The sequence below is a fragment of the Rattus norvegicus genome, chromosome 2, assembly GCF_036323735.1.
Source record: "Rattus norvegicus strain BN/NHsdMcwi chromosome 2, GRCr8, whole genome shotgun sequence".
NCBI classification, from domain to species: domain Eukaryota; kingdom Metazoa; phylum Chordata; class Mammalia; order Rodentia; family Muridae; genus Rattus; species Rattus norvegicus.
In genome coordinates this window covers 117,102,704-117,126,240 of record NC_086020.1, presented here as the reverse complement: position 1 = coordinate 117,126,240, position 23,537 = coordinate 117,102,704, and the positions used below count along the sequence as shown (strand labels likewise).

General features: G+C 42.0%; 1 protein-coding gene across 1 annotated transcript in view; it reads right to left on the bottom strand.

Annotated features, from left to right (window-relative positions):
- The window catches only part of Pik3ca (phosphatidylinositol-4,5-bisphosphate 3-kinase, catalytic subunit alpha), a 73,769-nt gene extending 51,171 nt beyond the window's left edge, over positions 1-22,598 (bottom strand). Inside the window, exon 1 of the mRNA XM_039101610.2 lies at positions 22,454-22,598. The gene's annotated coding sequence lies outside the window, so the exon portion shown is untranslated. The remainder of the gene's footprint in view (positions 1-22,453) is intronic.
- Positions 22,599-23,537: the final 939 nt, after the last annotated feature.

Genomic DNA, 23,537 nt, shown 5'->3' with positions numbered 1-23,537 from the left:
TTTAGTGTAAGGGTCTACTTGTAGAAATGTGAGTAAGGGGTCACTTACAGGAGCAGAATGACTCAAAGACAGCTGCATCACTAAAGCCCAGCCCAGCATGGGTGACAACTCATGAATGCTGGGGACCTACAGCACACTGCACAGCCTGCAAGCAGCTCCACAGGTGGAGAATATCCTTTCCAGGTGCCTTAGCCGCTCTAGTGGCTTCTTTGGTTTGGTATCAAAGAGTTTTGTAGTTTGTCTTGTCCGTAGTCTATCTAAGAACATCTCTGTAGCTCTGCTCCGTCAGTCTGACAGAGGGACTCCCAGCTCTTAGTGCTTACTCTGGTAGGGAGGGGTCTAGAGGAGCTGGTCAGTTCAGGGACTTTCCCTTTGAAATGTTTACCTGGAATTCCAGTTTAAGGCCTCCCCTGCAGGATGAAATGTTTCAATCATTCATTTCATTCAAAGGAAACTGCTACACAACACAAACATGGCCTAGAGGCTTTGGAAATGGTTTGTGTGGGGGATTCAGAAAAGTCTGGAAAAAATGGCTGGAAGAACCCTAAGAGTGCTGCTAAGTGGAGTTTCATGGATGACGGAAGCTGAGAAGGCCAGACACAAAGACAGAGAGGACTGCCCATGAGGTTTCTCACTGCTGGCTAGTTTTATGTCAACCTGACACAAGTTAAGATTTATTTGAGAAAATGTCCCTAGCAGACTGGTTTGGGGGCAAGCCTGCAGTGGATAAACATTGATGTGAGAAGGCCCACTTCACTGTGAGTGGTACTATAACCTTGAGCTGGTGGTCCTGGGCGCCATAAGAAAGCAGGCTGGGCAAGCCACGAGGAGCAAACCAATAAGCAGCACTCCAGTTTCTCCCTTGGACTCCTGCGATGATGGACTGTGATGTGGAGAAATGTGAAACAAACCCATTCCTTCCACCAAGCTATTTTAGATTATTATATTTTTTCACAGCAATAGAAACACTAAGACAGATAGGAACAAGGATTCCACTGAAAAACTGGACCATAGGTAACTGATGTAACATACTAGCAAATAACTTGCACTCTTTGTCTATGCACCAAGACTTTGATGTTGAACTTAAAAGTATCAGACCTGAAGCTAGAAAGCTGGCTGAGTAGTTAAGAACACTGGCTGCTCTTCTAGGGGACTAGATTTCCAACAACAGAATGATAGTTTACAACTGTCTATGCCTGCAGGTCCAGGAGATCACATACCCTCTTTTGGTGCATCGGGGAAGACAGAAAAGAGCAGTCAAGAGAGAGATGCCCATGGGAAGGAGCATCTGTAATAGCAGCATTGAGACCAACACAAACACTGCTGCTGGTTGCTCTTTAACTGCACTCTTGACAGGGATTTGTGTCTGCTGTTATGGAACACCTATTACTTACTAAGTCCAGGAACAGTTTTCTATTTAGTGTTTACTACGTTGTGTGTGTGTGTGTGTGTGTGTGTGTGTGTGTGTGTGTGTGCGCTCTCCTCTCATGCTATCAAGCCAGTTCTTTAGCATAACTAATGCTTTAAGTGAAGCTGATATGTAGATCTGAATGCATATTGTTTATGTCAATTTCTATGCAAGGAGTTCCCCAATAATGTTTAGAATACCAAATGTTTGAAAGGAGAATAGATTGAACAGTCAGCTTTAACATATCTTAGAGACTCACAAAAAAATCATATAGAGCCATATACATTCATACGTACATATATGTATATATATAATTATTTGTACAGGAAGAACCACTCATCTCTAACTGAAGTAACACAATTACTTATTGATCAGTGGTTCTGACAGAACTGACCAGCCACCACAGTGACACAGCTGACTTTTTTTCCTACTTTAAGGTGAGTAACTGTATGCCTCTAATGCCAGTCTAAGACAGAAAGACCACCAACAATTAGAGGCTAGCCTGGATTATATAGTACAAGGCCAGCCTGACTATCATGGAACCAACAAGTGAATAAATAAATAAGACGCTCGCTATAAAGTAGCACAGAAGACTACATAAAAACACATTTTCTGAACTAGAAGACATAAATTTACAAAAACATCAACTCTCCCCAAGAAGATTTATGCACTGATATAATGCATATACAATAACCAATATATTTGTAGAATTAAGTGTGCTGTCACCAGTGTTTAAAAAAATTCAAAGAAAACAAGGAAAAACAGAGGCAGTGTGCAGAAGGATCTAGCTGGAGACTAAAGAATATAACAAACATACAGTCTACACAGTGATGAGATACAATTCCACCCAAGCTGGGCTTGCGGTCGTCTGTAGTTCCAGACACTTTGGCAGCTCAGGCTGGAAGATCATTTATGCAAACCTGGGCAACATAGCACGACACTGTCACCACCACCACCACCACCACCAAGATACAATGATTGGGGCTGGAGAGAGAGTGCAGTGGTTAAGAGTGAGTACTGCTCCTGAAGAGAACCAGAGTCCAGTTCTCAGCACCTATGTCAGGTGGCTCAGAACTGCCTGTAACTTCAGCTCCAGGGGGATCTAATAACTCTCTCTACAGTTTCCATGAGCACTGGCACCCATGTACACACAGACATATATATTGAAGATAAAAGAAATATTAAAACAATGCTTTAAAACAAATAAAAAAGATACAATGTGATACTTCAAGTCAAAAGGAAAAGACACCTAGAACTAGCCAGACACTGGAGCGGATGACGGTGGTGCACAGTGGTGGTGTATGCTTATAATCCTAAGCTGGGTGGGCCAGCCTGGACTACAGTGTGAGACTGTTTCAAAATATGAAAAAAAAGATATGTTTTTTTAAATTTAACTTTACATTAAATTAAAGCCTCCTCTGAATAAATTGTATAAAAATAAAACCATGTAAACACTGCAAGAAAACATGAGATAATGCTTTTCAATATGCATAAAAAAAACTTCCTAAATAAAACTAAGCTAAAAGGGAACAAATGTAACAACATATGGAAATAAAAACTGTTCCATGAGGACCACACACTAAAGGAGAAACAAAGTACAAACAAGACAAAGCTACTTGCTACTCATAGCTGACAAAAGTAGAAACTATAAGTAAGAAGAGAGACATGCAGAGTATGGACTGAGAGTTCATACAAGTAATGCCAATGGCTAATAAAAACCTCATCTTCACTCTCATTTACAAATGCAAATTAGATACAACATTTCACCTATCACACTTGCCAAATTAAAAACCCTTAAGGATCCCCAGCTTCTTAGAAACAAATAAGGAAAGGCTCTGGACAGACAATTGTTATTCCCCAGATCTCTCCAAAAGGTAAGATTGGTGCAAGACATTAATGGGAAAGCCCTGTACAACAAACGGAGACTAGATCAGACAAAAGACCATCCAGCTTCTAGAGGAGGTACGACAAGAAATGAGTACCTGGCTGTCGATGATGAGGCAAAAGACTGCTGCATTTAAATACTGTGGGAAATAACCAGACCAGGGACTTTATGCCCCCCAAACTATCACAATAAAAGGAAAAACAAACGGTATTTCTGGACAATGAGATCTCAAAGCTTTACTTCCCCTGTACTAATCCTCAAGCTTAATCAGAAAATGGCCTCAAGTTAATTAAAGGTGGAGGCTAAGAAAGAAGGAGATACCACACATTGAGACTAGTGGAAACTAACACAGTGGTCATTAGCCTAAGTAAAGAAAGGCTATTCTTCACACTAAGTATAAAAGTTAAGTCCAAACTAGAATAGAGAAGACAGAATCTGTTATAACCAAAGTAGAAAATGTTCAGAAAAAACCAGAAGTTTTGATTAGAGTCAGGCAGCATTAAGGATATGTTGAAGAATGTGTGTGATTTTCATAATAGAAAAAAGGCAAGTAGAATTTTTAGAAGGAAAGAGTCCAAGAATTAAATAAAATCATGCTTCAAATAAAAAAAAAAACCAGCAATTTTGAACTCGATGTGGTGTCTCTGAAAAGATAAATCCTGAGACCTGACTGCTAAGAATACCACTGTGATGTTAAATGTGGTTCAGAGGAGAAACCCATCAACAGTATTCCATTTGGTTGTAAATGGAAACATTTTACACACCTAAATGTAAATACTATTCACTTCAGCTATTAAAATCTTCTTACAATCAAAGTGAAGACTTCAGAATGGGTATAGAACAAATTGTCACCAATCCTTGTCCGAGTATAAAATGTAAGAGGACTAAGAAGGGAAACCTGGACATAATTAATATAACACAGGAAGCAATTAGAAATATTACTAAGTTGGTATTTGGGAAACGGAGAGTTCAGCATCTTAAACATGGAAAGAGGGCCTGGGAAATGGCTCGGTGTTAAACTGCTTGCCCTGTAAGCATGAAGACCAAATTTTGGATCCAGAGAATCCATGTAAACAAATGCAGGGTGGGTGAGGTGCCTGGGGAAGCAGATAGGATATCCAGCACAAGCTGGGGAGCCATACTGTCAAGATGTAGATGTGACTGATGGTTCCTCTCATCAGCTACATGAGAATGCACATACAAATGCACACACAAAGGAGAAGAAAAAAAACACTGGGGGTGGGGGTAAGACAGACAGACAGAGACAGAGACAGAGAGGGGGGGAGAGAGAGAGATGCTGATTAGGCAGGTTAATAAAATCAAGGGAACAGGTCTGTTACGATAACTCACAGGTAAAGTACCTGTCACACAAACTTGATGACCTGTTCAATCCAGGATCCCAGGTAAAGGTATAAGAACTGACTCCACAAGCTGACCCCTGACCACTCTACACAAGCATCCTGGTGCATCCACACACACAGACCATACACATGACAATAAAATTTCAAAGATTAAGAAAGAGCAGGGTTAGGTGTAGTGGCCCACACTCAGCACTCAGGAATGAGAGGCAGACCTGTGAAATCTACAAGCTGGAGGCCAGCCTGGTCTACATTATAAATTCTAGGCCGGTCAAGACTGAACAGAAAAAAAACCCACCCCAAACCAAACCATTAAAGAAACACTAGAAAATTTTAAAACTAGGATTAGGATGCTTGCATTAATATCCTTTAAGTCCACTGGCTACTAAAAGTAGCCATCCTGTCTCTCCAACACCTTTATTATTTTATTTTGTTGTGAGCATGTCAGTGTGATGTACAGGTGTCCATGTGTGTATATATACTTGCAGGTATGTGTAAGCAGGCACACATGGAGGCCAGTGGTCGATGTTGTGTGTCTTCTTCATTCTCTCTTCACCTTATTTTAAGACAGGTCTCTGGCTTCATCAGGAGTTCACTTAGGTGAGTCTCAGGAGTGCAGGTGCACAACCTGCGTGGCTTTCTATATGGGTTCAAGGACACCATCCATCCTCATGCTACCACTGTATGTGAGTTGTGGACTGGGAATGTACTTCTGCTTAATATTGGGGAGAGTGACAGATATCTGCTTTTTATGCATCTTTCTAGCTACTGAAGAACTCTTTTGGAAATCTTTTAAGATAAAACAATTTTCTAGTGTTTGGCTTATTTCAAAACATGGGTCCCTAACTTCTCTTTTCTTGGTTTTGGTTCCAGAAATATTGGCAGAAAAAGTTGACAGCTGGATAGAAGGATATTTGAAGATGATTCCACTGATCCAAAATGTTTCTTTTAAAAGAACAGATGCTACTAAATGTTGTGTTGCTAGCATTTGGTTTAAACCACAGCTACATGTCCTCTAGGCTCCTAGGATCTCATTCCACAGCTGGCCTCTGATTTCTGTCAACACCTTAGAACAGTCTTCAGCCAGGCTACAGAACTAAGCTTCAGATGCCCACTTGAAAACGCACACATACGAAGGCCTTTGCCCTAAGTGCTTCAGAATAAGAGGTTTTCGTACATAAATAAGTCAGTTCAGATTAATCAAGTATCTTTGGTCACAGGCATATAGCCTGCTCTGTCAAAGAAACAAACACACATTATAGGCAGAGTAGAGAAGACCCAGTGTGAAAGAAGATGGCAAATAGCTCAGTATCTATCCATTCAACAATCAGTTCTATCCTACAGCAATAAGCGTTAGTTTGTAAAGTGACTACGATAAACAATATTTCTACTAAATATCTCCTACTCAAACAAAATAGTACACTATCTGAAAGCCACAAGAAAAATGCTCAAAAAGAAAGGTTAGCTTTATAATAACAGTGTTTGCTATGAAGACTGAAATCAGAAATGTCTTGTGTTGAAGTTCCTGTACTTATAAATCTGGGGGAACAAGAAGATAATTTCTCCAGACTTTATTTTCCTCCCTTAAAAAAAAAAAAAAAAGGGATTATGCACTCTTTACCTGACTTGCTTACCAAACAGTTCATCTGAAAAACAAACAAACAAACAAACAAAAAAAAACCCAAAAATCCCAGACATTTGCTGTGCAATGATTTTGCAGCAGCTTTGTGACAACATTCAAGATTTTAAATAAAATGCAATGTCAACCTCCAGAGGCTCTCAAATCTTGTGAAGAGATGCAAATAAATGAGTGTAATTTAGCATGTATGACTCCAAATCCATGGAAACACTAAGGGAGAGTTGCTTGCCTATGAGTGCATTCAGAAATCTCTCACACAGATTATACATAAACATGACTCAGACTGCCAGGTCAACAGCTATCAAGAAGGTAGAGTCAAGACAGCTGGAAGGAAAGCCTCAGAAGGCCTGCTGAGTGCACCGGAAGCAGCTCAGAGTGCCAAACAGAAAAGAAGGCTGTTCTATGAGACCAAGCAAAGCATGAGCACACAGAAGTGGGTGAAGGCCAGGCTGTGAGGAAAAGGGGCAATAACAGACAGAGCACCTTTCCCTAGGGCTGGCTTCCTTCACATCCTGGCCTATGCAAGGACTCACTACTGTAGACCTGTTAGATCATAATTTCAAGCATCTGGGGAATTTAGATGTAACAAAATTCCCTACATGCTAAAGCAAAGAATAAGACTTTCAGAGCTTCCAGGGACTAAGCCACTACCTAAAGACTATACATGGACTGACCCTGAACTCCGACCTCATAGGTAGCAATGAATATCCTAGTAAGAGCACCAGTGGAAGGGGAAGCCCTGGGTCCTGCTAAGACTGAACCCCCAGTGAACTAGATTGTTGGGGGGAGGGTGGCAATGGGGGGAGGATGGGGAGGGGAACACCCATAAGGAAGGGGAGGGGGAGGGATTAGGGGGATGTTTGCCCGGAAACCGGGAAAGGGAATAACACTTGAAATGTAAATAAATACTCAAGTTAATAAAAAAAAAAATTAAAAAAAAAAAAAAAGAAAAGAGAACAAAAATTAAAAAAAAAAAAGAAAGAAAGAAAAAACTTCCAAGTAAAAAAGAGTTCCTGTGGTTATTCTCATAAAGTCCATCTGAGAGGAGCCATGCAGGTCCTCTTGGTCACTGAGCTTCAGGTAGGCACATCTGAGAGTTGAGGGTGCTCACTGCGAGTGAGCAGTATTTGCCTCTCTCCCTGACTTTCTTCTGTAAAACCTATTCCTGATAGCTTGTTCATGAAATTCTGCCAGTCACCACACTGACAACTCTAACAATACTATGGAAACTTAAACAGGACAGTAAGCAAAACCTGGGTGAGATAATCCAACCACACAGTATGGGGCAAAGGGAGCATTGATTATGAGATGAGAAACAAGAGAGATTTCTAAGCAATACACAAATCTGGCAATCAGTTCAATCAACTGGGTACTGCTACTGAGAAACAATTATTTAGGCAAGTTAGCACATTAGAACAGAAAAAGATCACAGGAGAGATGTGGAGACATTATGAGAACAAAATGAAGTGTTAGTCCAGCTCCTTTCTGAAGTATACCCGACTCTAACATGCACATGAAAGTGACTTGTGTTTGTTTGTGTGTAACATAACACGCACATAACAGAATTTCATCCATGTCAAGTGCTGATTGAGTGCACAGGCATAAAATCCTGTGTGAAACAGAAACACAGCACAGAAGAGAATAAAATGTACTGACTTCTTAAGACACATTACCTGAATCTTCATACTCTCTTCTAACATCTTTGTTTTCTAGTACACACATAGTACATAAAACTATTTACTTTGCTTTATTTACTTAAAAATTTTTCCTTAAATTACTGGAATTTCTTTAGAAATATATATATAAATTGCATGTGTTCATGTGTGCATGTGTGTGCGTGCATGTGCACAGTGGTAGAATTCAAACCTAAACTTTACAGTTTATCTGGTAAGATAAAAAGTTTATATAACTACCTCTTTCCATAGGATATGGAACATAGTTTACTTGTTAACTACTTAAGGTGTTACAAATGACAATATACAGGTGCTATAAAGGAAAATTACTGAGTTAAAACTGTTAATTAAAATAAAAAACACTGGGTTCGGTCCCCAGCTCCGAAAAAAAGAACCAAAAAAAAAACAAAACAAAACAAAACAAAAACTATTGATTTTAAAAGTCTAAAAATTACCCACACTTGTATTCTAACAGCAGCCAGCAGAATTAGAGGGACAGAAAGCTTCTCCCCAGCAAAAGCCTTAGAAATATCCTGTTGTTGACTTCGAAGTAAAGACACTGCCCACTGCCCTGATGCTCTGGGGTTTAAACAAGTCAGTCAGTCTGTCTGTCTGTCTGTCTGTCTGTCTGTCTCTCTCTCTCTCTCTCCCCCTCTCCCTCTCCCTCCCCCTCCCTCTGTGTGTGTGTGTGTGTGTGTGTGTGTGTCTGTGTGTGTGTGTGTGTGTGTGTGTGTGTGTGTGTGTGTGTGTGTAATGCGTGTCAGTAGTGAGCTTTGTCTTCTGGGTTTGTTGTTCATCCACTTCCAGGACAGGGACTTTGTGCTTTTGAAATGTTTGTATTTTAAACCATTTGTCTCTTGAATTTCTCCAAAGTTCTTGGTTACAGCTTTAATTTTTTTTTATTTGGAAGAGAAAGGAATGAGAAAAGAGAAAGTGTCAATGTCTAAAAGTCAAATATGAAATTTCTACTTGCTAAACATTACCAATACTTAGTTAGTTCTCCTAGATGTATACTATTTTCCAAAACATAGGTCTTTCCCCCAGCATCTGGTGAGTCCTTTCCAGAATAACTGTTTCTGGGTTCTCAATTCCTCTGGATTATCTTGATGGTCACACTCAGGTCTTTGTCCAACCCTCACTTTAACTATAATGCATTTCGATATCTAGAGAGCTGGAAAATTAGCTGACCTTGACTTTTGCCTAAAGCTGTCTTTCTCTTACCTACTTACATAGTCTCTCAGACAAAAGTAGGAATTATCTTAATTCCTCAAATGTATTTTTAAGATGAAAATTATGCTATACCTATAAATTAATAGGAAAAACTGATTCTTGTAATAACTAAATTTCCCACCTAGGAACACTTGTGCCTCTACCATACATACAGTGTTTGCTTAACCACAACACATACATTTTTTCATTAAAATAATCTTTTCTCTTACTTCTTTAATTTTTCATTATATTTCTAAACAACTATTATAATCATAAAGAATTACTGATTTTTAAATTGTTTTATATGGAGTTACTCTATACTCTTAATCTGGTAATTTCTCAGTTGACTCCCAGTGTTCCTAAAAATACAGTTATACCTCAATGGAGATTATCTAGTTTCTTTCCCAGTACTCATCTCTCTTCTAAGTCATGTTTTACTGTACCGAAGCAAGACTATGACCTCAAAAGCCAAATACAAAGACAACTATAAAATAAGAGCAAAGACAATCCAACAGTCTGTGGTACATATATTTTATGATTAGCAACTAAGAATTGCTCTAAGAATAAAAAAACTGGCCTTAGATGGCTACAGCAGACAGTTATCTGTGCTTGTGTATTCTGACAGCTAAACACAATCACACATACCCACACTTTTAAATGCCACATGTATTTCATATATTACCCTTTTAAGTTGTCACTTCAACTGTACATATCTATATGAAATGTGCAGTGATCACCTACCATGTGCTGAAAACAAGTAAACACACACTACACCTTGAGAGCCATGAAGCTTCTCGAGAACAGTGATCACCTTTATACCAAGGATGCCAAGCCAAGGGTGAGCTTTACACACAGTAATCTTTTCTCAGGCTAAATTGTGAAATCACTTTTGAAAAATTGTTACTCCCTGACTATCAAGAATTACAGTTATCTTACAACATCTTGTCTTGTGACCCCTGAACTATTACTCTCCTCCTCTGTCTATTCATTTATAAGACTGTGAATTTACTAAATGAAACAGTTTTAACTATATGGGCAGAACTTACTTTACAAAACACCAACCTTTGTCTATAGAAACAGACTAGAAGAGAGACAAAATAAACAATCTAACATGTTTATGTCACATTGTCCCTTCCCAAGTGATCCTCATGGCCTTCATGCAAGCACACAATTGATACCCATCCCAACCGGAAAAGGAAGCAGCCCCTCCATGGTCTTGAAGAGAGAAAAGTATACCCTTGTCTTCATGAGCCAGTTTTATAGCTGGCTCTGCTACCTGGCGAAGGAAGACTCTTACTGGGACTGGGGTAAGATGAGATGTGTTACATTCTAGACCATAACCAGAATACTATGCTGTTTTATTAACTATGTGACACTAGATAAGCCTAAATTTCTACTATGTTACTTGTTAGCTAATGTTAACTTGATAACTGTGAGACACAGACAAGCCTAAGAACACTTTATTGAATGGTGGTGTGTAACAGTTTCGTCTGAGATTGAAACATTCCATCCTTCAGGGAAGCTCCTTAAACAAAAAGGCAAACAACTCAAAATAGCTCCAGGAAGTCCTTAAAACTGACCAAATTCACTAGGCCCCTCCCTCCCAGAGTAAATAATAAAAGCTGGGCTGTGCAGCTGATTCTCAGACAAGCCAAGCTGCAAAGATTGAAGTCAGCTGCCTGAAGAGACTCACTTGGAAAAATGACTCTCCAATTCCTTGTGCTGCCTGCAAGTTACACAGTGTGCTCCAGGTTCTCAGCTTTTGAGAGTGGTCACTTGTGCTGGGTGGGCCATGGTAATGAAGCTGTCTTTTGAGTCATTTCTGGTTCTGTAAGTAACCCCAATAAAACTCAATGGTCCACCAAGTTGAACTTTGGTGGTATCCATACTTGGTCTGTCATGTTTTCCCTATCTGGGGTGAGTGGACATGTGTGTCGTGTCTCCCCAGGAAAAGTTTTGTCATACAACAAATGGTTACTAGCTATGAGGCATTTCCAGATAGTCTTGAGCAGTCTGTAGACGGACTCAACAGTTTCCTCCCCACAATATTTGGTAAATACTTTGATTTATGACTGTCTTTTGTTCTGTGACTATACAAGTTTATACTACTACCTCCAAGGCAGAATATATCATTCTAGACAACCAAACTCTGTGTTCCCAAGACATGCTCACTCATCGTTGTCTCAAAATAAACTCTTACTCAAAACCACATTTGCTTGTTTATTATCCTTGAACAATCTCTTAAATCAGCCACAAAATGTACATTCTAATGGCTTTTGTCTATCACCGTATAGACATGTTTTGTACTTATATGTATTTAAAGGATGTATGTGTATGTTTGGGTGACACAAAGAATACACATCCACAAATTGCTACAGTCAAATCTGCAAGCTACCTGGGGACCAACAAAGTATTCAGCCAATCTAAGCAATAGTTTCTCTTCCAGGATCACGTAACTAATCCAGACTATACTAGAGGCAAGTTACAAGTAACAAAGTCACACTCAACACCATGAGATTTTCATGCTTAGGCATTGACAACAATCACATGGGCAACCAATTCACACTGTAATCTTACGTCTACTTTAAAGCAGAAACTCAATAGTGCATGTGGTTGCAGTATTAAAATTATCATTTCACCACTACTTTACACAAGTGACTAAGATAATTTCATGCAAACAATGTGATGAGATTCCAGTGTACTGATTAGGTGTGGAAATCCAGTTTCCTAATGTCCCAAATGGAAAGACTACACATGTACTGAGGTGTTAATGTGAAGACTAAGGGAAGTAACGTATAGAGACTCTATACTATATTCATTCCTGACATTCATGACATTCAAGTTTAGATTTGAAGGACTTCAAAATTACTGAGAGGGCCTGGGGAAATGGTTTAGGTAGTGTTCCCTGTGGATCTCAATCATGTAAGGCCGGGAAGGGGGATAGCATCGGGCAGGGGGGTGGGGGGTGGGTTGAGCTAGGGCCTGTGGTCTCTGCTACAGGAGGGTGGCTAAGGATGTTTGGCAGCAGTTAGGTGAAACAAGCCACTAAGTTTAGGGTAGAGAGAGATAATAAATTAGTAAGGGCATTATTGTACCCAACAACTGTGCCTAGTAGGCAAATTTAAAGTAATAGGCTGTATGGGAGTGTCTTTTATCCTCAGATTTAAGGGTCTCTGGTTAGGGCTAGTGGCAGCTGAGCAAAGGTAGAAAGAAAGAAAAGTCAGGTTAGGGTTGGTGGCAGCTAATCCTGAACTAAAGCCTGGTAAAGCAAAGAAAAGCCAGGAGCAGCCAGAGTGCACAGTCTGGTCTGGGCAAAGGCAGTAGCAATATTAAGATTACATGCAGCAACTATGTGTATACACACACACACACACACACACACACACACACACACACACACACAGAGAGAGAGAGAGAGAGAGAGAGAGAGACAGAGAGAGACAGAGACAGAGAGAGACAGAGAGAGAACGAGAACTCGAGCGCTTTGAACTGGTCTTTCTACTTCAGCCTCCCCCATGCTGGAACTATAAAGGTGTATCTTCATGCCAGCCTAAGTAACTTCAGTTCCTACATTAGTCACCGTGGCACAGAAGGAGGCATGCTCTGTCATTAGTACTGGGGCAATCCCAAGTCACACTATCTGCACATGCACATCCGTCTCTTGAATTCTACAGCTTTATAAACAGTAAAAACATCGCTAAGTATCAATAAAGTCAGTCTTTAAATCACATGACAATGAAAAATATTCAGCAATTATGCCAAATTACTGATGGAAAACAGTAACACCTATTTAATTTTTAAAAGCATGTAGATTTGGGTTGGTAGAGGGCTCAGTGGATGAAAGAAGGCTCTGCCATGAAGCCAGACATTGAGTGTGATCCCTGGTACCCACGAGGTGAAGAGAAAGAACTCCCACAAGTTGTCCTCTGATCTTTATTTGTATGACATGTCATGAGCTCCCTAGCACCCCCCCGTAAGTATGTAATGTTAAAGCACATATTTTCCTGGCTTATGAGAGATATGCCACCATATCTCATAATCCTGAAAAGTGACTGTGTATCAAGAGCAGTACGGCCCAAACCGCTCAAAGTGAGGTGAGAAAACAGAAACACCTGCTTTGCAGAATTTAAATCTGAGCACCCACAACACTACTAATCCCAGGGAGACGACGTGACAGGAATTTGTGCCATAGCTGTTTTAGAGATTAAAGGGAAACAGATCAAACACATGGAAATAAAACCACATGGCTGCCTTCCTTATTTTCACATAATAGTCATAAAGTTTACATGATGTCTAGTCAGTGTATATGAAATAAATGAAGAAACCCTACATATACATGCAAGATCCAGTATCTAATACAGATTCTAATCCACTGAGAACTGCATGTAAGCCCTGTCACATGTGCCCCCAGGACACGACTATGAACTTCAGTACATGAACACGGGAAAGGGACAGCCAGATGCACAAACAAGTACTGCCTCCAAGTTTTAGCTGGGGTTGCTGCCCTGGCCTCAGGAAGCCGAGTCTAAGATGAGAGAAATCTAAATCTATTTCCTTAATAATACTTGCTGTCCACTCATTCTCCACTCCTATCAAGAATTAAAATGTTGGGGCTGGGGATTTAGCTCAGTGGTAGAGCGCTTACCTAGGAAGCACAAGGCCCTGGGTTCGGTCCCCAGCTCCGAAAAAAAAAAAGAACCAAAAAAAAAAAAAAAAATAAAAATGTCAACGTTTTAATGGAACAGAAATTAAGAAGTAAAGAACTAACTAGTATTCTAAGCTTTCAGAAGGCAGTACACACTAGCTACCAAGAGCCAGGACCCAGCATTCTCAGAATAGAACTCAATTCACTGCACAATGTCACAACCCCAAAACAAAAGAGGAGATGTTGTCCCTACTCTCAAAGTGCCAGGGGTTCTTACTGAATGCCCAGTGTGTGCTGGGCACTCCTAAATGCTTTCCTGCTTTAGTATGATGCTGGCAGTCATGGTGTGAAAAAAAGTTGTTGTTTTTCAAATGAGAAAACATGTGTCACTCAGAGAATACGTAGCGGAGGCAGACTGAATTATGTCCCCAGTAGCACTACTCTGGTTTAGAGTATGTGCTCTTAACCCAGCTGGCTATTCTCTCACTTTCCAAGCTGTCCTGACTTCCGTGGGCCTCAGCTTTGCCAGATTACTCACCCTAATCTTTGCTGGGGAAAACTTACCCGCAGGAGCACACTAACCTGTGCATTTGGTATGCTATCCTCAATAAAGACCACCAGCTAAATATATCCAACTGTGCTTTATTAGTAGTACATAAGCATTACTTAAATAAACATGATTTGTGGTCAGTGGTAAGATGCTCAGTGAATAAAGGCACTTGCCATGAAAATCTGCAACCTGATTTTAATCTCTAGGACCCCCCAAAACGTAAAGGGAATATAACTGGGGGCCACAGGTTTTTTATTGACAAGTCAGTGTTTTTAAATTTTTATTTACATAAGCATTCTGCTACCATGTATATCTGTGTGGAGTGTGAGATCCCCTGGAACTGGAATTACAGACAGCTGTGAACTGCCAAGTGGGTGCTGAGATTTGAATCTTGGTCCTTTAGAGGAGCAACCAATGTTTTTAACTGCTCTCTCTCCAGCCCCAGGTCAATGTTCCACAGTGCACAAGAGAGTCTCTCTACAAGAGAAAGAACTGACTCCATCAAGTTGTCCTCTGACCCTCACATGTCTAACAGCATGTATATATACACACACTAATAAATTTTCAGGTTTTTAATTAAAAACAATTTGGCAGACCTGGGAGTCTTATACTACTACTAAGGAAACTGAAAGCTAGTCATTCCAGGAAAGAACTACTGCTTGGTTTCTTCATACCATTCCTACTACAAAGGCAAGTTACGAACTGCTTTGAAAAAGTCACATTCAACTTTTATAGTTAGCATATAGTTAGAAAAATCAATACAAAATACTGTGTCACTAATGCTTTAATACACCGCCTCTGGAGCATCAGCTGCAAATAACAAGAGCTGTGAAACTTTCAGGAAATCTTCTCAAGGACTCGCTGTTGATACGACCCTTCCTGCCCCTGCTGTATAACACATGCTTTCATTTCAGATAAAGCCATCTAAGTTTTCAGTCCTTCCCCCATAATTTTTCCTGTTAACATGCCTCACACTTGATGCTGTGTGTATCTTATAACCCTGGATTCACAGAACAGTAGCTAATTTGGCAAAAAGAAACAAAACATCTCCAACGGTTTCGGAGCTGCCCACAGCTTTCCTAAGGAAAAAGGACATTTCATTCAGTCTCAAGCGAAAGGCAGTGAGTAAACTGTGAAATCCAATGGTACTTCAGGTCTAGAGCTGCAGCAAGTCCACCATGAAAAGCACCAGGAAAAGCAAGAGCTCTCAAAGAAAAATAAGCCACAGAAATCAGCTTAGCATGCAGAAAAACAAGTACACACTCAAAACAAGCCTAAATATCGCACTGCTTGAGAGGGTCACTGACTAGCGATACCACAAGTAGAAGGTGATCTTGGCATTCACAGAAATGAGTCCTCAGCAGAAGTAGCTCACCTGACAGAGGGCAATGGCCCTTGCTATCTTTCCATGTGCTTGTCAGCACAACTGAGGATACACCTAGAAAAGCCTGCTGTGCCTCCGAATTTGTTTCCAAGATTCAAAACTGCCTGCTGCCATTGGATTACCAAAAGAAGCTAGGGAACATATTTTCCTAGAAGTCTTTAACAGTAAGATGATGTTCAGTGGCTATTAAGAGTGCTGTGACTACTGTCCTGGCTTCCTGCTTTGGCCACTGGCATACACTGGTGACCTACTCTCAGTGCCTGTCACCCAACTGAGGGCTCCCTGTGCCAGTGAGTGACATGACCACACCTGCCTACCATAAGCTTGGTTTTCCAGAGTTACTGATAGAGGGAGGGAGGTTTTTCCAGTGACAGCCACAGAATTTCACACAAAAGCTTTCAAATATGTGTAAACTTACAATCATGCATGCTTTTTTTAAGCTTTTGAAAAACAGAGGAACTAAGAACTAAACTCCCTCTGGGGAGTGGTTTGCTCACTCTGAAATCTGAAACAGGCCTTGAGTACTGAGGCTCATAGTTTGTGAACTGTAAAGCTCTTCAGACATTTCCCAGGTAAAGAATAAGCATTCTGAAAAGCCAAGATCTAAGACCACACGGCCAAATTAAAAGCTGAATGCAGAATTCCAGCACTTGGAAATGTGACACAATATTGTCTTCCCCCCAAGCCCAGCCTTCCTTAAACTATCAATCTTTTATTTTTAATCCTCCAGACAAAGAGAAATATGCAATTCATCAACAACTTATACAAGTGTTTCTCTTTCTTTCTACGTTGTATATTCATGTCTGGGTGTGGGTATGTGTACATGAGCAAATGCTCAGAGGCCAGAGGCCCTGGAGCTCCTGGCACTGTGAGCCTTGTACCATGGGTAACCAAAGTAAGGGCCTCCAGAAGGCAGCAGTAAGCATTCTTAACCACTGCCATTTTTCCACCCCAAAAAGTGTTTCTTAGATAATTCACATATACACTAAATAGATGACCTACAACTGGCATCATTTTCTCTTAAACTACCTTTTCAAGTGTATGGCTACTAATTGATAGAAATGTAAAGAAAGGTATTTTATTTTCAAATGTTTCTAAATTTTAAAATCACCCCCCATCTCCCTATGGAGTCTCACTACACAGCTTTGGCTGGCCTGGAACTCAATGTATAAACCAGGCTGGCTGTGAAGGAAAAAATTCACCTGCTTCTGTCTCCAGGACCTAGAATGAATGCATGCACAGGGTTTTCTTCTCCCACTTCTTCAGCTGATGGTCATTATTACCTGCTGTTCCAAGGTTGATGGAACAGTTCTCTGTCAGTCTTACTATCGCCAGTGACTAAAGCCAGCATCATAACACAGTGGCTCTGCACACTCTACAGACTCTCACAGTACACACTAACTTCTCTACATTCTATTAAACAACAAAAACCTGAACTGTGCCTCCTTGTGTGGTCCCTTAGGAGTTAAGAGGTTTGGTTTTTTAAAGATTTTATTTATTTATTGTATGTGAGTACACTGTCACTGTCTTCAGACACACCAGAACAGGGCATCAGATCCCATTACAGATGGTTATGAGCTACCATGTGGTTGCTGGGAATTGAACTCAGGACCTTGGCAAAAACAATCAGTGCTCTTAACTGCTGAGCCATCTCTTCAGCCCTCTTATGAGTTCTTGAAAATAACCTATTTAAGCCCAGTGTGGCAGCTTATGCCTATAATTCCAGCATTATAGAAGCTGAAACAAAAGGATTAAAGGCCATGTGGTCTACATACCAAGTTCTAGGTTACTGTGAGCTGCATAGAAAGCTCTTTAAAAAAAAAAATCATTAACATGAATATGAATAAACAGACCAAAAATTGTATTCCAGATAGCAACATGGACCTTGACAGAAAGACTCCTCTGTTATAAATCCAATTATATGCTACAAATTACTGGAAGGTAACTGTTCGTCAACAAGTATAATTTAGACAAATTGTTATGCTAACTACCAAAACCAAGTACTTGAATTTCTAGGCCAAATAGAAAGCACATGTTTCTAGCATTAGATATAAATTTAAAATAATCATTTGTATATTATTTCCTAAATGGTTTTATGTCGGAACTTGGGAAATCACTTCAATTTTCTCCTCAATACATTAATGACTCAGCATGCAACACACTATAGTGAACACACGATCCTACTGTACTGAAGCACAGGAGTCCACAGGTACTGCCTGCTGTCTGTCCCCCTCAGACACAGAGCAGCTGTGAGTGTGGCAGGCGTTGAGACCAGAGTTCTTTATTTTTAAGACTTATTTATATTATCATTTTTAGTTACATGCGCGTATGTGCACACAAGGGCTAATGCTCACAGAGGATCTGGCCTGAGCTGCAGTTGCAGGGGTTGCTGGGAACTGACCTCTGGAAGAGAGTACAGGCTCCTAACTGCTGAGCCATCTTTGCAGGCCTTGCAGTCAAAGCTCTTCATACCCAGCCGAAAGAGCTTGACTAACTTTGAGGGAAAGATACCTTTGCTGTAAGCCACCTCTTTCACCACTAACTTTAAAACTCTTCATCACAGCATTCTAAGTTTTAACTCCCTAAACTGAAGAGGCGCAAAGAGGAACGAATATCTACAAGTTCCTTAACCAGGGTCTCTCATTCAGACACTCAAGGGTGAACCTTGAGGTACATTACAGTGTATCTAACATGGAGCCATGAATGACATAATCCTAGGCTTCGTGGTAGATCCTCAGACTTCGCTGTCATGCTGTTTTGTACTTATCTGTTTTATGCAAACACTCGGTTCCTCCTAACAATCACTCTTAATTTTTATTTCACAAGATTCTCCCCACTACTTTCTGTCTGCACAGTGGGAACATGCTTAGTGCCTAGCTTCTGGAATTAGCCCTGAGATCAGTTTTTCCTGTATTTTCTTTATTATTTAGAAATTACTCAGTAATGGTCTCTGAACTTCAAGGATTATAAGGAGATGTCCATGAAGTCTTTGAGACTTCTACTGTAAGTCACTGTTAGTTTTCACTTGTTCCCTTTTTGTGAATGTCAACTCTGACTTTGCTTACGCTAGGAGACCTGTGAGTTCATCACTTCACATGCATATTAGCAGTCTGGCACTTGCTATCTAGGCACAGTGGTTTTCCATTCAGATTGACCAAAAACCCAAGAGTCTAATTGAATGAGGAAACAAAACCAAAAGCCACAACAGTTTGGGACCCTAGCCACACTTGAAGTGGCATCAGTTAGAAACAACTTACTATACAGACACTTTCAATCTGATTAGAGAAGACACCTTCTTCCCTGATGGAAATGAACTGTTGGACTAACAGTCCGAAAGCTCTCCTGGATCTGAACTGAACTCGCCACCTCTACTGAGCAGTAACACCGCCATTACAGCTCAGGACTTCTGTCCAAAGTAGTTCTGCCAGGGAGCACTGACAGGAGCAAGGTTTGGAACACATCAGATTTCAAGGCTATCTTTGCTGCCCTGCATCTTAAGGCTAGATCACTGAGTGCTACAAAGAACATCCAGCAGTCTTTCTGAACCAGAGGATGAAAAAGGCTGAGGAGTTCAAGACGTCCCCTGAAACGCAACATTTAGGGGGAAGGAAGATCCGACCGAATGCATGCAAGTCTCCAGGCTTCCAGTCCAGTGGACCTAGTACTGGTCCACATGCTGCCAGTATGCATGTGTTTGCTTGGAATGGAGGGTTACTTAATGTAATTTATAACATCTCGAAGGTCTCCAAATGAAATCCATGTGAGCAGCAGTGTCAAGGATATATGCTTTTAGAGAAAAAAGTGCATTTGGCAGCAATAAAAACTTAATTGATACTTATGAATTATGACATATTATAAAGAGACATGACCAAAGTGCTGTACATCTAATGCCTACAATGTGCTACTGTCACTGGCTTTAGCAGTGACAGTATCTGACAGACCCAGGTCCCATCCTCCTGGAATTCACATCCTGGTGGAGGACACAGACAAACAGATGACAATAGAGTGAGGAAATTTGGTTACCGTGGGGCACCAGATGCCATGGGAACAGGAAGCAGGAACACCTAACCCAAACTGCACTCTTCAAAGGAGGCAGTGCGAAAGATGAGAGGAGTCAGTGAGCCAGGGAAGCCAGACAGAGAGGACCAGTGTTGCAGGAAGTGCAAGAGGCATCTGCACAGGAGAGCAAGGAAAGGTCAGGGAGCTGCAGTATGGGAGGGAAGGGAGAAGCGAGGACCAAGTCAAGTCAGACAGGCCCTTGAGAGATAGAGCTTCCCAATCCTGTCCATTAGATTTTCACGAACTTTAAAACAACAACAAAACCAGGTCTGTCTCCATGTCAGACAATGCACATCAGAATCTTTCACACTTTTAAAAATGTTCCCTTACGATGACTGTGTATTCAGGACTGAAAAGTGCTGCTGAAGCTTTACGAGGCCAGGCCAGATAGATCCTGGTGATCCTAGCAAAGTGAAGGCAGAAGTACCCCAGTTCCAGGCCATAAACTACACAGCAAGAACCCAGCTCAATACCAGCAGCATTAACCATACAATCCTTCCCCAAATAAACCAAAACCAAGCAGACAAAAACCTGAAGTACACATAATTACATGTTTACTACTCCAAATCTGAACAATAAAAGGTGATCGTAATAAAACCTCTTTGGGCCCTGTTCCCAGCTCTATTAACTGAGCGATGACTTGGACAAGATTGGGGGGAGAAGTGGAAGGAGTCAGAAAGTGCTGGTTTATCTCCCCACCTGTCTGGGTTCACATCAGAATACTGCTTCCTAGGGAAACTGAAGTTGCTCTGTCTACACAGGACAGGTTAAAAAGAATATACTTAAGAGAAACCAGACTTTCCAAAAAACCCTACTTGACAATACCTTACACAACCAACTATGACATTCTATGAGTTCTGAGGTTGGATAATTTTAAAGATCCTAAGTATTTTTGTGGAGGGAAAATCTCTCACGATGCTTCATAAACACTTCATTTAAGGACTCCCCCACTCTGGAATTCGAGATATAGAACAGTAAAATAGAAAGAACTGATCCTTTTAATGCCACTCGAGCTACTAAAGAGATCAAATAGGATTAAGTTCGCTCTCTTCAAATAAACAGACCAACAGAGCAAAGGCTCTGTCCATGACTGCGACTGTTTAAACTCTCTATTCGTAGGGCAAACTAAGACAGTAAGCTGTCTTTAAGAAGTTATCACCGCCTACTTTAGATGAGTATTCTCTTTCTAAATTTAGATGGTTTTTGAAGGGAGTAGTCATTGGGGATAGAGGACCTACGGCAGGAAGGAAGCAGGGCCTCTAGGACCCGCAGGTGCTGTTACCAGGCTTCTACCAATCGAGCTCTCAAGGGAATACACTCTGACAAACTCACTGTTCTCCTTAGCTACCTTTGCTCAATGACAGGTCTTTCATCTACACCCAACTTGCTTGAGATTTAAACCTTAGATAAACTCAATGGTTTTGTATCTGTGTGTTCATCTTTTAATTCCTTCCACTTGGGGAGGCATGCTTTCAAGCATTACGTTGTCGCCAGTAAAACAGCAGCGTTTGTTACCTTATTTCCCTTCTGATGATATTACTACTTTGATGGGGTACCATTTGTTTCAATCACTCGTTGTGATTTTTTTTTTAAATGGGCAAGTACTATTTTGAAAAAATGAACAATTTTTTAGAAGAGGTATGGATGATCACATATTTCCTATTGTCTCCCTTTAATACGTCCCACAACACAAGGTATAACAAAACCTAAAGTTAACAAAACCCAAACCCAAAAATCAAAACCAAACATCAATACCAACCGTACCCTTTCAGATAATTTTGACTGAGAATACTGCAGAACAGTTAATCTGGTAATTAAAATTTTCCAGAACACGTGATGTTTATTTAGACCGTGATCTACGCTGTCAACCAGAACCCCACGCTTTAGTTGAAACAAAAATACCCTACAACTTGAATACACAGACATGGTGGTAAATTCTTGGACTGCAGTTGCAGTGAGAGCCCACTAATCAAAACACCCTGTTTTGATTTGTCCAAATTAATTTTGCAACACAGTATCCTTTATTTTTTTATTTATTTTTTATTTTTTTGGCCCAGGACTTTCCTTACAACGCATCATTAAACACACAGATTCGACATCATACGATGTCAACAACAAGAAACGCTAGCCTCCAATATGGTCCAAAGTGGTTCAAAAGTTGCAGTGGCAACGGCCAGACCTACGCTACCTGGGCTCTACACAAGCCGGTTTCCCAGGGTCCCGCGAGCCCACGCCCCGAGTGTGCACAAAGGCGCAGTGGAGGCACCAGCTTAGGGCTGCAGTCTACTCTGTTCCCCCAGACGCAGGCTGCACAAGCCTTCCGCTCGTCCTCCATCTACCCACGTACAGCGGAGGCTGACACCGTCCGCGAGTGGCGGCAGAGGCCGCACGGTCCCTGGAGCCCAGGGGAGGCACGGAGAAGACGCGCGCCCGAGAGCCGACACCCGGCTCCGGGAAGGAAGGCCCGACAAGAGTGAGGGCGGCGGGGCTAGCCGACACCCGACCCCGGGGCGTGCGGCCCTGCGTGCCCTTCCCGGCCTCCCCGCGACAGCGCGAAGGAGGAGGACCGGGCGGAGGCCGGGTACAACGAGAGGGGCCGCGAGCCCGCCCGCCTGGAGCCCGCCCTCCCCGCCATCTACTCACGCTCCGGCTTCTCTAGGCTGCGCGGCTCCCGCCGCATCGGGTCCCGGCCCCGCGGGCGGCGGCGGCGGCGGCGCCGAGGGAGAGGACAGCGGGCGGCGCGGCGCCCGCCTCCCGGGCCCTCTCCCCCGCCGCTGCGGAGCGGCCCGGCCGGGCCCGAGCGCTGCCTCGCCGGCCGCCCCAGCCCCAGCCTCGGCCGCCGCGGCACCGGAACTGCCGCTCGCTCGACTGCTCGCTCCGCTCGGCGCCGGGCCCGCCGCACGCCCCCACCCCCGGCTCCGCTCGCCGGCGCCCGGGCTCTTTTTCCTTTTGTTTCCAGAATAAACTTTATTGGTCTCTCTTTCCGCTCACATCGTGTAAACAAACAACGAACTCTTCCCCACCCCCTCGGCTCCCCCCTCCTGGGGCAGAGGAGGGTGAGAGCTGAGGAGGGGCCGAACTTGCAACGCCCCGGAAACAGATCTCCGAGGACCGGAAATGAGGTGGAGAAGAGGCCGGGCAATGTGCAAGTTCGGCAACAGTGATTCACTGCGCCTGCGCCCTGCTCTTCCGCCCCAAGTAGCAGTGCGACTCAACGCTGCAGTAGCTCAAGCTGTGGTGTCATCCTGGGACGGCGGACGTGTCAAGCCTATTAGTTTCTTCCAGCGACAGTCTGTCTTGGGAGAAGCAGACAGGAAAGTTGGAGCGAGGGACGCCCAAAGAGAAAACGAAAGGAGGGCAAGATGAAGGGCGGCTATCTCAAATTGGATGCAGATTTTAGGAAGAAGTCTTTTGCAAACACTGGTTTAAATTGTAACTCACTCTGATAGCCCTCTGCAGTCTTTAGACTCACTTCGCAGAGACCTTTGGCTATGTCCAATCCTTTTTCCTTGTATCCCAACTATAAAAGCTGTGTTACAGTTTTTCATTTTTGAGGCTTCAAAATAGTTATGCTGGCTTCAAATTAGATTCAACGTGGAGATTTGGTACTGCGTGACGTATTAATCTCTTTTGGTTGAGAGGAATGAGATATGTTGACTTTTAAACGATATAATCCCAGTAATCCCAGCACTCAGGAGGCTGGCGGGTCCCTGAATTCCTGAGTTCA